The sequence below is a fragment of the Durio zibethinus genome, chromosome 1 (assembly GCF_047325235.1).
Source record: "Durio zibethinus cultivar Kanyao isolate XHJ-2024 chromosome 1, ASM4732523v1, whole genome shotgun sequence".
In the NCBI taxonomy this organism is placed as follows: domain Eukaryota; kingdom Viridiplantae; phylum Streptophyta; class Magnoliopsida; order Malvales; family Malvaceae; genus Durio; species Durio zibethinus.
Genome location: NC_143162.1, coordinates 28090958 through 28108086, shown reverse-complemented (window position 1 = coordinate 28108086; position 17129 = coordinate 28090958).

Here is a 17129-nt window from a genome sequence, read left to right as displayed (position 1 = left end):
CTCTTCAGTATATGATCATTAATGGGAAATTATACAAAAGATTGTTTAGCCTATTTTAACTGAGATGTATGGATGAAGAAAAGGTGAATTATGTACTTAGGGAAATCCATAAAATGTGGAAATCACCTTGAACCTTAGCCATTGGCTTACAAAGTTCTGATGTAGGATACTATTAGCCAACCATCAGAAAGGTCATGAATGAACTAGTAAAAAATTGTGACATGTGCCAAAGGTTTGCTCATATACAACACCTTTCGTTGATTAAGTTCACTCCCATAATCAACCCTTGACATTTATGCAATGAGGAATGGATGTGCTAGGTCCATTCATCTCGACCATAGTGTAAAAGAGGTTTGTGCTAGTAGCCATTAACTATTTCACCAAGTGGCTTGAGGTTGAGGCACTAACCACCATGATTGAGTTTCAAGTCAAGAAATTTGTCTAGAAGAACATCATCTACCTATTTGGCTTACTTTAGGCCATAACAATTGATAGTGGGAGACAATTTGAAAACCCAAAGTTCAAGGAATGGTGTTTCAACCTTAATATTAATTTAAGGTTCACCTCAATCACACATCCAAAGTCTAATGGTCAAGTTGAGGTAGCAAATAAAACTATACTTGAGGTCTTCAAGAAAATATTAGATAAAGCCAAGGGCAAATGGGTCGACAAGCTTTCAAGAGTGTTGTCGGCCATAAGTATGACTACAAACATCTTTACTAGAAAAACCCTTTTTAACCTGGTTTTTGGAATGTAGGGCGTAGTGACTGTTAAGATTGACTCATTTAGCCTTTAAGTCATGCTCAGATCTAAAGAAAAGAACGAAAAGGCCTTAAGGGCCAATTTAGGCTTAATTAAGGAGTAAAAGGCCGTTGCTTTGATAAGGATAACAACCTATCAATAGAGGATTTTCAACTATTATAACAAAAAGGTCCAATGAAAAAACATAAAAAAATGGTGACTTGGTAATTAGAAAAATGAAAGCCTTGAGAGTTGATGATTAACGTGGAAAGCTAACCCTAAATTAGGAGGGCCCTTACATAGTTACAGAGGTCATACAAACTAGAACTTACAGATTGAAAGATTTGGATGGAAATCTCATTCTGAGGACATAGAATTCAGATAATTTAAAATTTTATTATTAGTAGAGGCTTAAAGGCCAAGCTTTCACTTTGTAATTTTAAAGCTCATTTGTACTGTCAAGTTTTGAGTTGAATAAAAACTTGAAGATCAAACATCTTGTAATTTGCTTACGTATGACTAAGTTTAAAGTAACAAAACTACTTAAACATTCAAAAAGTCTGAAGCTTGAACTCGAACAAAGACTGATCTTAAACTTGAAGATTGGGATCCAAGTCCTTAAAATCAAAGCATCCAAGATATTACAAAATGTCTAAGCTCATACTTGGTAAATTTCTTAAAATTAAAGTCTAAAATCTTTTCATCGAGATCAATTGATCTTTTCATGACCAACTTTAGACTTGGTCTACCTTTCAAAAATTTTTTGAAGACTAATTAATATTCGACACTAAAGTCTAAGCTAGAACTCATTACCAAGTTGGTTAATTGATTAACCTCTCCAGTTTAAAGTTTGAAGTTATTTCTAATTATTTATTTATTTATTTTTATTCTAATTATTAAGCTAAGACTTGGGAAAATTATTCATCACAAATTATGTATGACCAAGCTAAGGATACATAAAGATAAACTGAGTTGAAAAATTGTAAAAAAAATTATTTTCATTAATGAATATGTAATATTTACAAATTGAATTCAAAAATTACAAAAAAAGATAAAATAAAAGAAAAAGATAAAACTATCCTAAGCCTTTTTTAAGGTTGTTCCTTAGGAGTTGGTGTTTGAGGTTTGCCAACTTGAGCTTCCACCTTAGGTTCCCTACCTTACTTAGCCTCAGCCTCAAATGTAGCATTTATAACAGCCATAATCTCTAAGTCTTCCTTATCCTGAACTTTTTCTATTGGTGCCATAACCTACTAGGACCTTAGGCTGTTTATGTTGATCGAGAACAAGTCTAAATCATCATGGAGAAACTTCACCTCTTTTAGAGCTAACTTGAATGAGTTGAATGCCTAGTCCCAAACAAAGTCAATCTGTATGTTGTAGAACCCGTTGAACTCCAAGAAGTTCTCAACAACTCACAGCTTTTACTTGTTTTGTAGCTGTTAGCTTACTCTCAAGCGCTTAACCTCGACTAATGTCTCACTCAGGTTGAGGTGGATTGTTATTGCAAGGACTCAATTATGGCTTTTTGGGCTGACATGTCTTCAAGCCTTTGGCTCAAGTCCTCGACCTACTTATTTAGCTCTTCATTGGTCTTTTTGATCTTAGCATTAGGGACCTTAAGCTTTTTCACCATTTCGATAAAAGAGTAAAAGTTACAAGCATAGGTTCTGGTGTACTACTTAATTTTGTAATAATGAGCCAAAGCTTGGTAACACTGTATCGGGCCCTATCCTGTGTTTTGGCAGACAAAGGTTGAAAGTTGTTTAGAAAATGCAAAATAAAAGTCAAGCTCAATGATAAAAAATAAATAGTAGGAATTGATGAATTTAATTGAGCTTACAAATAAGCAAACCTTTTTTAGATAAGGTACTTGTGTGAGCTTTCTCACCACCTTAGGATCCTCATAGGCATTCTCTGATGAATCAAGCTTTATGTTTATTGATATTCTCTTTGAAGAGGGCTGGAGCTTGACCACGAGCTTGGAGGATGAAGACTCTACCTTTGGCTTTTTTATGGGTCTTAGGGTCATTTTCTTCAACTTTAGCTTTATGAGCACAACCTAGCTTTTACCATAGACCTACCCCTAATGATGAGGTTGTGGATTAATTATTTTATACCTCTAGAATAGGTAACGAGCTAAGGAAAGGCTTGGTAATGAGCTTAGGAAGCTGTACAAAAAGAGACATCAAAACCTTTGCACTTCGACCAAACATGTCTACAAAGAAAAACTAAGCTAAAAGTTAGCAACAAAATTAATAAAAACAATCATAGTATTAAAAGTTACTAACACCTACCCCAATATCCTTACCTTCTTAATAACATTAAGGGAGGTCAACTCATAGGCATCAAATACTAACTTCCCTATCAAAGAAGTCGTTTATTGTATACTGAACATTGAGCATGTTTGTAGTTAGAAGGTTGATCTTAGCTTCTTAAAAAATGCTTGGACCATTATTTAATTCTCCAACTTCCTTAACCTCTTATATACAAAGGAAAAGGATCTTTCAGGTCTTTATTAAGCTTAGGCAATTAGCAAAATTCCTCTTCGAAAGCCAAGCTATTACATAGAATTAGCTCTTATCATGAGGTTGCTTTTTCATTGTAAAAAATTCCTTCAAGAGAGGGACAAAAAGGACAAGACCTAATTCTCTACAAAGAATAATAAATCCTATTATGTACTAAAAAAAATTTACGATGAGTTAAGTGATAGTTAGTTTGTAAAATAAAAAAAGTGAGTTAATTTGTAAGATAAAAGAAGTGATTGCGATTTCTGCAAGCACACAGATTGTTCAATTAATAATAGTGACTAAAAGACAAGATATTGTCCCACAATGATTAGTTAAAAAAGACTTAGTCTAAGTACCTATTATTCCCACACTCCTTGTAAAGTTGATTCAATTGAAAGGTATATACAAAGCTAAGCTAATAAGAATAAGTGAATAAAACCATAAGCAATAAATGTTTTTAACAAAAAGTAAATCTATAATATGTAAACTAGAAAAGTTAACCAAAATAGTAGCTAAGGTAAATTGAATTGAATCGAACATGTTTTGAATATGATTCTTATCTAAGATATTGAAATTGAAAAGCTCAATTAACAATAAAAAAGAACTAACAAGTAGCAACTAAAATTAACTAACACGTAATTGAAATAACTATTAACTACCTCTTAACTTCTAACAAGAAAAATCTCTAGAAACTTCCAAGAATTGATCCAAACAACTTCTTGATTGCAAAAATAATAAACAAACTAAGATCTAAATAGAATTAAAGTGCAATTAAAGAAACAAAATTGCAAAAATCCCCAAAATAAGTGAAAAATGAAAATGAACATAAACTTTGGAAATTACCGAATTTGGAAAAAAAAAACCTAGATCTACACTTTTACAAGTTGAATGAATTTAAACTAAGCTAAAGTAATCTAGATCTACAAGTTTATTATCTAAATCAACAAAAAAAACAGCAAGAAACAATAAAAAACCAAGCTTAATGAACTAGATCAAAAATTGAGTGTAATGAAGAACAAAATAGAACACGTAATAAAAAAAAATCCAAACAGAATTGAAAATCATGGAATTAAAGGTAAGCAAATGAATCTAAGAAAGTAAACAAATGATTCAAAAGGTAAAAAGTGGGAAATGAGTAAACCAATTGCCCAACTATTGTAACATATCGATCCTAAAAGTCAATCGTTAGATGTAAAAATTTAAAAATCGTGATAAATACAAGGAATTGCCATCAATTTTTTATTAAGCTGTAATTGGCCACCCAAAAATTTTAACTTTTAATAAAATAATAAAACGAGTTTAAAACTTTATTAAAAAGATAATTTTGGTCTACGAAAATAGATTGGGTTTGAGAGTCAGTTACGTGTGAAAAATGATTAGCACCCCAAAACACCCACAAAATTGGTACCAATTAATTATGCGCTATTTATAATTCTAGATAAAAATAGTTTTTTATATGAAATTTAATTATAATTCCCTTTGTTTTTAAGAAATAAAATTAGTTTAAACAAATATTTATTTAGGACTATTATGAAAATCTTTGAATTAAAGAAATACCTTCAAAGTCTCTGACATAAAGGAAAATTCAAAAATAATCTTTCCATTTAAGATTTATCATAACATTCCTTCTAAAATAATAAGATAACACTTTTTGTAAATGATAATCATTGATGACTCTTTAACATCTAGGTAGAATACCAATGATTATATTTCACGAAATGTTATTTTAATTTTATTTATTCAAAACTAAAACATTTTTAAGAAAACTTTATTATGTAGTAAAAAAATGAATAATATATTAATATTAAATATCAGCAAGCATATATATGAATTAAGAATGCACACATTATTCTAAAAAATGAGTTATATGCAGATGATGATAAAATATGAATTTAAGAATCGAGTTTTCAAATATAAAGAGATCACCTAAACTTGGGTACAACTTTTTATATTTAAAATCCTACCCTTATTTTTTTTTTTATATTTGTTGTTTTAACAAAACAAATTTATTTTGAGTTTGAGTTCTAAAAATGTACAAAAATTCTTAATGAAATAAAATTTCCTAAATATCCAAACATCAAAGCAGCATTTAGGAACATATTACTTTAGAAAAGGTTTTCATGTAAATTCTTAAAAATTTAAAATGAGTTTAGGGTTTTGGATAGGTTTGGGTTTAAATTTTAAGAATTTACAAACATTTCTAAAAGTCTCTAACATCTAAGCAGATTTTCGGAGTAAGCTAAATTTTATAATTCTTTTAAAAAAATGAATTTTTATATTCTTACATATTTTATATATATTTCTTTTATGCATAAAATTTACTATTATTATTATTTTTTTCTTGTTGTAGCAAGCTAGAACATATAGGGTATAAATTGCATACATATATATATATATATAAATGATAAAATAAAATATTAATCATGAAGTTAACACACAGAACATTAAACCAAGAAATTATAATGTGCAAGGCTCAAACTTAGTTACTAGAATAATATAATAGAAATGAGTGTTGGCTTGCTTGTAATACGCGTAGGGCCTATCCAAAACAAATATATTCAACCCCTACCCCTATGCTTTAAAGCTATCCTATAATAAATAAGAAATAAAAAGGAAAAAAATAAAAAATAAAAAATCTTTTCAACCTATATTCTATCTATGTCACCTTTCCATTCTACTTTGGATTAGGCACTATAAAAAAGAAAAAAAACTACCAATGTATCAGCTCTCTAACACCTAGACCTCATTATTACTTGCAAAATTCTTAAAAACCAAGTCTGAGACCTATGGTTTGATTTAGAAGGGGATTCTCTGCAACCTCAAGCTTAGAAGAAAATAAGCTTAAAAAGTGAATTTCCATGGCAACGAAAAAGACGAAAACTAGTTTGAGAAGCAAGGAACAACGTAAAAAATAAGTATAAGAAAAATATAATTGGGTAGGATCAAGTCACATAAATCTCCCATTGATTATTTATTAACCTAAAAACAACCATATAATATCCTCATCTAGGATCAAAGATCTTGAATAGCAAAGGTAATAATTCAAACCATAAGCAAACAACCAACATGAAATGAAAACTGAACAATGAAGATAACCTCATTTTCCCCTCAAACTCTAAGTATTCTTTTCCACAGGTTGCATGAAATGAAAGGTAAAATATTGAGAAATAAGTAAAGAGCAGCTAAAGGATTCTAAAAAAGCAAATCAAAAGTGGAATAGACCAAGAACAGTGGTCGAACTATGGCTACCTAACTAAAGGAGGGAGTGTAGTCATGGCACTTAAAATGATCTTGATACAGTGGCCATTTCTTTAAAAGTTAATTATACAAAATAATGGACAAGTGAATAACATATTAGGAAAATTCAAGAGGATTTAAATAGAAATTAAAGTAAAAAAGCAATGAAACATTAGCAAGGTAGTACCTTGATAATGAACAGGGCCCAAATAAATGTCCTTGAAGTTTACAAGTTTTTTTTCTTTCTAAAGATTCATGGGAGGTAAGCTACAAACATGGAAGTAAAATGGGAAATTCTTTAGAAAACAATGAAGGAAAACAATGTGGGAAAAACTCTATAGGAGAGCTCAAACCATGACCACCCATGGAAAACAAAGTTGTATGGTTCAGGCATCCCCAGTCAGTTTTAGGTCCATTTTTTTACTAACCAATGATAAGACATGAATGATAAAGAAGCAGGGATCTAAAAGGTAAAAACCAAGGTATAATAGCCTTATGGAATGATTCAAACTGTTGTTGCCATTAGAGAAGGTAAAACAATTTTTTCAACTGATGAAGAAGGTAGTAAACACTCAAAGCTTTGAGCTTTTCCTACCTACAAAATAATACCATGTAAGTAAATCAAAGGGCATGCAAAGCCTTAAACTTTTTGCAGGTTTCCTCTAAAAGTTTAGCTTTAAACCATATAAGCAACAATTTAACAAGGACCTAAAGGCTACCAGCTTCCATTTTATATTTTTTAGATGCATAGATCAAGCAAGATATACATTACATGCATCAATAAAATAATAATAATAAAAAAGGTTTTACCTTTTTTATCTTTTGTTTCTGTTTCACATTGTTTTTATTGGGTTTTCCTCTTTTTGGGTTTTCATTTTTTTTTTATTTTTTTGCCTTTTTTATTATCTTCTTATATGAAATACCTTCTTTTTTTAAGAGCCCTCTTTTTTTCTTGTAAAGAAGAAAGCCACTAAAATATCTTTGAAAGATTGAATATAGGTCTTTGGATCAAATCTCATCCATGGGCCAAAGTTTTTTTTTTTTTTCAAGGAGTAATATTTAGCCATTAGATTAAGATTCAATTTGAGATTTATTGTTCCACATTAATCACTACAAAGGTTGGATTTTTATGGCCCCTAAACCAAATGAAAAGACCATTTTACCATTAGTACTAAGTTTTTGGTATTTAGGCTATTTTTTTAGAAATCAATGTTTCCATGCTCATTTTTTGGATTCTAAAGAACCAAAAAATCTTGAAATATTATAAAATTGAGATCTGAAAAATTTTGTAAAAATTCGATCTCGGGGAAGGCTAAATTACGAAAATACCTTTAAAGAATATTTTAATAATTTTACACCTCCTAGGGTACTACTATAATTTCAAATGCACCAAAAATCATGAAATATTATGAAATTGAGATTTAGTAAGTTTCATGAAAAAAAATTGACCCCTGAATAGTCAAATTATGAAAATTTCCCTAAAAGGCATTTTTGTAAGTTTGTACTTCCTCAAGTACAATAAGAACTTTTAATATTTTAAAAATCAACAATTTTAACTTTAAACCACATCATTCCAATTAAGTTGTGAATTTTGATAATTGACATGGGTTCTATCCATTTTGACCAAGTTTTGTATAATTTTGACTTTATTTGACTAATTTTAACTTTATTAACCAAGTTGATCAAATTTGACTCGACTTGACTTTGAGGCTTGCTCGCTCCATTTATTCTTTATTTTTCACGCATCCCCATGAAAATTAGCCTCCAAATAAATCCCATAAAAAAGAGTTTGACAACAACCCTATGGGTTTCATTCCCCTTTATTTACTATAGGCTTAAATATTGATGTATTTTATGGGCTCTTAAAGTTAGCTTTTTTATGGGCTTCAATTGGGCTTATTTAGGCTTATAATTGTGTCTCTAAATGGTTTATGTAATGGTCCTAAATTAATGGTTCAGCCTATGTTCGCAAATGGACCTAGGTCAATCATGTTAAAAAAATATTCTAAATAAAATTCGGTATCTACAGCTATTCCTTTTTACATAATTTTTAGAATAAAAAATAATGTAAATACATATACGATATTTTTGTTCAGATAATGCTTTCAAGTGAGAGAAAAGGCGAACCTTTCTTTTTTTTAAAAAAAAAAGTTCATAAATTACGATAAAACGATTAAGATTGGTACACAAGTTAATGAATAAGAACGCTTAGGACTGAGCCATGAACCAAAAATAAAAAATGACTAAGATTAAACCACTAGTCAAGAAATAAAAATGACCGAGATTGAGTTACGAGTCAAAAATTAAATATGATCGAAACTAAGTTGCAAGCCAAGAAATGAAAATGACATGGATTGAATCATGAGTTGATGAATAAATATGATTAGGATTGAGCCACAAGTTGGGAAATAAAAATGATCGGGTCTGAGTTGTGAGTCAAAGAATAAATATGACTAAAATTGAACTACAAGTTAGGAAATAAAAATGACCAAGATTGAACCACAAGTAGAAGAATGATAATGATCAAGACTGAATCACGAGTTGAAGAATAAAAATGCTAGAGATTGAACCATGAGTCAAAGAATGAAAATGACTGGGATTGAATCATCAATCGAAAAATAAAAGTGACCAGGATTGAACTACCATTCAAAAAATAAAAATGACTAGGATTGAACTATGAGTCGAAGAATAAATAGGACTAAGATTAAACTACAAGTCAAAGAATAAAAATGATTGGGATCGAATCGCAAGTCGAAGAATAAATAAGACTAGGATCAAACTACAAGTTGAAGAATAAAATAGCTGGGATTGAGCAGCAAGTCAAAAAAATATGATTATTTTGGTGCTCTATAAATTGATAGTCAAGGTTTTAAGGATCGCGCTAAGGGTAACTTTTCATCTTTAGGGCCAATTCTCTTAATCAAACCGTCATCCTTGTTTGGAAAGAAACATATCCTAATTCTTTTAGATGTCTCATAAAAAGACCCTTAATATAACTTATTGTAAAAATGTATGTGATGTAGGCAATGATTGTGATGAATCAAAAAGATGAAAATATAATCAATGATTTAGATTATGCATTTTCAATAATGTTAATTCGATTTTTAAGATTGGTTCGATTCTTTCAAACTTTAGAAGTCACTTTTAGTATTCTTGTCCTTCTGAATCTTTTATTTTTTTGTCCAGTTATTTCTCTTTCCTCTTAGTTTAGAATTTTAAACTTTGATGGACCGGTCTGACACTTGCTTGTCCTGAATCTTTCTTTGAATTCTTTATTTATCTCTCTTTTTTTTTATTTCTTTTTATTTTTAGTGATCAATTTTGCATTTCATTTTTTTAACCCTATATTGTTATTTTCCATCATCCTTACACTCTTTTTTTTTTAGTGACACATTGGTCTATCATGAACATTATTAGTCGTTATCCTAATTTCAAGTGACAAATACAATGATTCCATGTTCAATGTTGAATATGAGATTTAGTTAACCATGGGATATTTATTTTGATTTTAGAAAAAGAAAGATGAGCTTTTTAAAGCACAAAAAATAGGTAATTCAAAGATATTTCGAGAATCAAATATTATTTATTTAAATGATGAACATTTGAACAACTTTGACCTACTTGGATTAGATGCTTTTCCAAAAACTTGTTACATTTATGATTTTGCTATGTTTGATCTCATATAACTAATCATTGCTCTATTCTTGCAACTAATGGAAACTTGCCTCTAAAAGTCATTTCCTTTAACTCCGATGCTGATTCGTTCAATTATATACCATTCTTTCGTTCCTTAAAAGGTTTTCTTTCTAGCTCCATCCTTATTTAAGCTACTTTTTTAGGTTTTTAACTTAAATGATCTTCTTTTTTGTTTAGACCACCTTTTTTGGGTTTTTAATTTGAATTGTCTCTTTTTTTATTTTTCTTTATTTTCTTTATTTTTTTGTTTTAAACTTTTTTTTTCTTTTTTTTAAGTAAAATATTTTTTAACAATGTTAGAATTCACAAGATTTGGTAATTCACCACCATCCATTTCTGCAAGGATCAAAGCTCTGTCAAAGAATACCTTATTTATCATGTATGAACCTCCTCAATTAGGTGTCCATTTCCCTCTATTGTCATGTTGAATCAGAAAAATCCTTTTCAAAACCAATTCACCTTTGTGAAAGCACCTTTGTGAAAAAACCAGGGTTGTATCTTCTTATCATATGCTTGCTTGATTATTCTTTGGTACATTTGCCTATGATTAAATGCTAAGAGCCTGTTTTCTTCAGTGAAATTTAGTTGTTTGAAATGATCTCGACTCCAATTTACTTCATTCAATTTTACCTCTATCAAAATCCTCAGGGAAGGAATTTCCACTTTGATTGGTAAAATAACCTCCTCCATCCCGTACACTAGTGAAAACGAAGTAACCTCTGTAGATGTTCGAATTGATATTCTATAAGCAAGTAAGGAAAAAGGTAACTTTCGTACCAATCTTTATATGTATCAATCATCTTTTCTAATTTTTTTTTAATGTTCTTGTTCGTAACCTTTACCATACCATTCATTTTTAGGTAGTACAGTGCTGAATCATGGTGCTTTTATTTTAAACTGTGCATACAACTCTTTCATCATTTTACTGTTCATATTGCTAGCATTATTAGAAATGATTCTTTTTGGGGACCCATACTGGCATATTATCTCTTTTTTATGAATTTGCACACCACTAATCGTTTAATACTAGCATATGAAGCTACTTTCACTCACTTGGTGAAGTAATCAATTATTACAAAGATAAAACACTACTCGTTCGAAGCTTTTAGGATTATAGGTCCAATCATATTTATTCCCTACATAAAGAAAGGCCATGATGGTGCCAAGACATGTAGTGGGATTGGAGGGGAATGAATTTTATCTGTGTAAATTTGGCATTTATGGCACAAACGGGCATAACTAATGTAATCATTTTCTAATATAGACTAATAGTAACTCACTCTTATAATCTGTTTGGTCATTATATGCCCATTGGCTTGTATTCCATAAATTTCCTCATACACTTCTTTAAGTATCTTTTTTGCTTCAATAGCATCTACACATCTTAACAACATTTGGTTTTGACTTTTTTTATACAGGATTTTTCCATCAAGCATAAATTTTGCTACTAATCTTTGAAGAATCCTCTTATCATTCTTTGAAGCTTACTCAAGGTAATTTTGGCATTTGATATGCTACACAATGTCATAATACCATGGTTGTCAATCCACCTCCTCTTCTATATTCAAATAGTGGTTAGTGAATTTCTTATTTGTAACTTGATAGGCTAGATTCTTGTATTATCATTTAATTTAAACATTACTACTAAAATAGGCAAGGCATTAAAACACACTAAAATTGGATCTCTTTAAACTATTTTATCAAGTTAGTTATGTGCCTTTGGTATAACATCAATTTTGAGTCCCTGGTCTCCCATTTACATTTTAGTCGATAAATTACCAAGGCTGAATCCCTCTATACTTCGAGTGCTTCAATCTTTTTTTTAATGGCCATCTGTAAACCTATGATGCATGATTTATACTCGGTAATGTTATTTGTGCAATTGAAATCCAACCTTGTAGTGTAATGGTAGTAATTTCCTTTTGGGGATATTAGCATTGCCCTAATGCCATGCCCTATCAAAAAATATCTTTCATAATTTTCTTACAAGCTCTTCATTTTCATCCTACAAGATGGCCATTAAGTTTTTATCTTGAAATTCAAACTTAATGGGTTCATAATCTTTTGTAATTCAATAAGCAAGAAAATTAGCTATCATATTCCTTTTCATGAATTTTTACACCATATAGACAATATCATATTCCGAAAGTATGACTTGTCATCTCATTATCTTGCTTGACAGAGATGATTTCTCAAAAATGTACTTAAGAGGATCTAACTTTGATATCAACCAAGTCGTATGATAGAGCATATACTGTCTAAGCCTATGAGTAGTCTAAGCTAGGGCACAGCATATTTTTTCTATTTGGGAATACTTGGCCTTATACTTTGTAAATTTTTTGCTTAAATAATAGATGGCATGCTTTTTTTTTTTTTTACCAATTTCATCTTTTTGCCCTAGTACATGTCTCATTGATTTTTCATGCATTGTTAGATACAAGATTAATGGCCTTCTTACAACTAGTGGTACCAACATCAGTGGTCTTGTCAAATACTCATGAATATTTTCAAAGGTATTTTGACATTCTTCATCTCATTTACTTAGATTATTTTTATGAAACATCTTAAAGATCAGATCATATTTTAATGTAAATTGAGATATAAAGTGAAAAATGTAATTAATCACCCCAAAAACCTTTTCACTTCCTTTTGCATGCATGGCACTAACAACTTTTGAATGGCTTGAATTTTATCAGGGTCTACTTTTATACCTTTTTCACTAACCATAAACCTTAGCAATTTTTTAGATTTGACATTAAATGTACATTTCGCCAAATTCAATTTAAGCCGGTATCTCCACAACCTTTCAAAGAGTTTTCAAAAATTAGCTACATGATATTCCCTTTCTTAACACTTGACTATCATATCATCGACATACATATCTATCTCTTTGTGTATCATATCATGAAAAAGGATGACAATCACTTTTTGATATATGGTGCTAGCAATCTTTAGCCTAAAAGGCATGACTTTATAGTAAAATGTACCCCACATTATCATAAACATGATTTTTTCCATATCTTTTCATGCCATTTTGATCTAGTTATAGCTGAAAAATCCATCCATGAATGAAAAGATAATGTGTCTAGTAGTGTTATCCATAAGAGTATCGATATCAGGCAATGGAAAATTATCTTTTGGGCTAGCCCTATTCAAGTTCTGATAGTCTAGACACATCCTAACTTTTTTATCTTTTTTAAGAACTAGGACTTTATTTGCTACCCATTCAGGGTACTTGGCTACTCTTAAAAAAACTGTATCAAACTACTTTTTCACTTCTTTTTTTTTATCTTTAGCAACATTTTGGGCTTTATGTGTCTCAATTTTATTGTATTGGTTAACATTCTGGTTTTAAAAGTAGTCTATGCTTGACAATATCTATGCTAAGTCTAAGCATATCTTGATAAGACCATGTAAACACATCTACATATTTTTACAACAAATCCACCAATTTTTATTTCTCAATTGGTGATAATGAAGTACCAATCCTAACTTCTTTCTTACTTCACCATCCCCAAATTTAACAAGTTAGCGGATTCTTGATGGGGTTTTATGATTTTTTTCTCATACTCCATCCATTTTAATAGATCATGAGGCAAATCATAGTCTCCTAAATCAACATTATAAAGCTTGGTAATGGGAATTGAATTTTTAAAATCAAATCTAGCATTATTATCTTGATTGTCCATAATGTTTATTATTTAAAAACTTAAAAATGGATACAATCTCAAATAAATATGGATTGATTTTGGTAAAGGTAAGAAAATTTTGAATAACAACAAAAAAGATAGAGAAAAAATTAGAGAAGATGGTATATGTGGAATGCATCACATTTATCATTTTATTATGATAATGAAAGTAAGCCCATACACTTGACCTTCACATGCTCTTAGATAGAAGCAAGTAGAATTTTTAAGTTTGAATGGTTTGAGGATAATGAAATCAACACATCATTCTTGGATCTTCTAACCTAAAAGGAAAAAAAAGAACATCTTTTCATTTTACACAACTTTTTTATCTGTGTCAATTTGAATGTGAGAGAAAGCTTCTTCCAATCCCATCGTTAGTCCATCATTTTCAACTTTTGATGATCTAGGATAGACATATCTATCAAAAAAAAAATGTTTCACATAGTTAAGGAAACATTATTTTTCCATCAACCAATTTGTGTCTTTTGAGGTGTGCCATTCTTTTTTCTTTTTTCTTTAGCATCATATTCTTTCTATCAATAGTAGTAGGTTTGTATCCTAAGCTCTATTTTTTTTTTTTGTTCTCAATCGTGCTCAATTCCTTTTTGATTCATTATAAAGCCCTTCCTAAACCTTATCTGGCTCGCCAACCTTTATTGATAGTCTATTTGATCACCATATCTATAGTCTTTGATAATCAAGAGATTGGTATCTTTGATCATTCTCTAACATAAGTAGCATTTGCTACTTCAAAAGCTCTAAATCAGCATTTAGTCACGTCTTCTACAACCTTTACATAAGGAGTGGTCAAGGTTTTCATCACTAATAAATCTTCTTCACCATCTAGACAAGCTTGTTTTCTTTCAACAATGAACTTTACTTCTGGTGTAAAAAAAAAGGTATAGCTTTAGTCGTATGAATCCAAGGTATTTCGAGTAAATAGCTATATGTAAGTGCTATATGTATCACCTAAAATGGGACAATGAAGGTACTCAAGCCAATTTGTAATGAATCTCTATATCATTGATCACTTTTTTTTTTGTGTTTCGTTAAAAGCTTTTACTATCATGTGGCTATTTCTCATATGAGAGGGGTCCACTAGAAGCTTTGACAATGTAGTCATTTGAATGACATTAATAGATGACCCCATTACAATCAATATTTTAGCCATGGTATGGGTTTTGCACTTGACAGTAATGTGTAGGGCCTTAACATTACCTCATCCATCTAGAGGTATTTCATTATCATTGAAAGTAATAGAGTTAGGGGCTATAATATTTCCCACAATGTGATATACCTTATCAATAGAAATATTGTGTTTTGACATAAGCCTAATTAAGTACTTTTAATAAAGCATCCCTATATGGCTCTAAGCTTAATGGTAATGATAGTAAAGAAATGCGAGTTGACAATTTGTTTAGCTAATCAACCACACTATACTCGTTATGTTTGATGAGCTTTAGAAACTCACAAGCTTCTTTCTCTGATACTAACTCATTTACCTGTACTTTTAACTTACCATCAATTGAGTACCTTGACTTCCCCCTATGTCTTCTTCTTATGCCTTTTTTACTCTCTCAAGCCTAGCTGCGTTCTCTTTTTCCATGACTCGAGCTCAAGAACGAGTGTTATATCTATGTGAGATTGATTGACTTGGGTTCTTTGGATTCGTTATCCTTAAATCTCAGTTTATTAACCATGAATCAGAGCAATTGATATAATATCATTATTAGTATTATTATTATTATTATTATTATCAATCTTTACTTTTATTAAATTGCATACATGGAATGAATGTAATGTAATTAGGGCATTGTTTTGGATCAATTTGAACAAAAGAAACTTTCATTAACCTTAGGAATTCTTGTACATCGTCCGATCATCATTACATTAAAATCATAAAAACATTTAACTTGAGCATATTACTCCCTACCTTTACATAAAAAGTCTAACAACCATTGGCTATAACCTTGGGTCGGAATATCTCCAGTTCAAGTGCTTCTGCTTTTTCAACCAGTTTGCCAACATTTTGGATAGCCTTACAAATTTGAGAGTTTAAGTGTTCTATGTATTGCTACCTTCTTAAGCTTTTTGCTCTCCACATCTCTTAAGCTTCTACTTCTATGTTACAGATATAGGCCCCTTTGTCCTTATTTTCTTGCCACTTCGTCAAAATCTTATCCATGTGGTTTGGTTCTTGACTAATGGTGCCCTAGCCTTGTCAACTTTTGCTCCAATGTCTTTTGCACAATGGAATTCTTGCTTTCTTCTTCCTGTAATATGACATTTAATTACTTGTTTTTTTTGACAATTCTAAAAAACTTGTCATTCCATGTTTGCTGGTCCTAAATAAGAGTGACAATGGCTTTTTTGTTTTCTTTGGCTCTACCTTTCCAGTACTTCATCATTTTCCTTAAATCCTTGGTTTCCCTATTGGATCATCTCGAAAGCCCAACATCCATTCTTAGTTTTTTTTTTTTTAATGGAGATCTTTTAAATCTCATTTCAACACCTTTTGTTCCTTGGCCAGCTTGTGCAATGCATCATTTTTCATCATTAGATCCTATCTCAATTTATTAACCTATTCTAACATTACCATATTTTTTTCTCCATTTTTTCCTTTCTACCTCAAATTCTTTCTAGGCAATTTCAAAGGCTGTCAACACTAGCTTTGATGTAAGGATGGCAGCTATTTTGAAACATCTTTCGGCAATGGCCTAACTTTATTGATTCTTTTCATTCTCTATAAAATATAGCTTTCTGCCACATTATCCCCATACCTGATAGGATTCATGCAATTACTCTATTTCCAAGCTTTGATGACTTCCTAGACCTTTTTCATGTAATTAGGTACACCATAATTAAATTTGAATAGGTTGAGTCCATGAGTTATAGGAATAAACTGTTGAAAATCATATTGTTTGTGAACCATAAAAGGTGCATAGCTAACTGCCTCTCAACGAAACCTCTAATTTGTCTTCACAATTGTATAATATGGCAGAAAAAAACATCCATGATGCTCTCTACATTATGGCTTTGCTCATTAGATTAAAAAAAATGACATCCAATGTTTTTTTATCTAATATCTGTAGTATTCTTTAGTAATAAACTTTTTGATTAGGATAAACTGAGTAGATAAAGTTCAAAAAGACACTTGTTTTTTTTCCTAAAAGTGACTTTAAATCCAAATGTAGAATAGCTGAGCACATCCTATGAATCGCCTTCACCTTTTATTCGATAGTAATTTAATGATCTA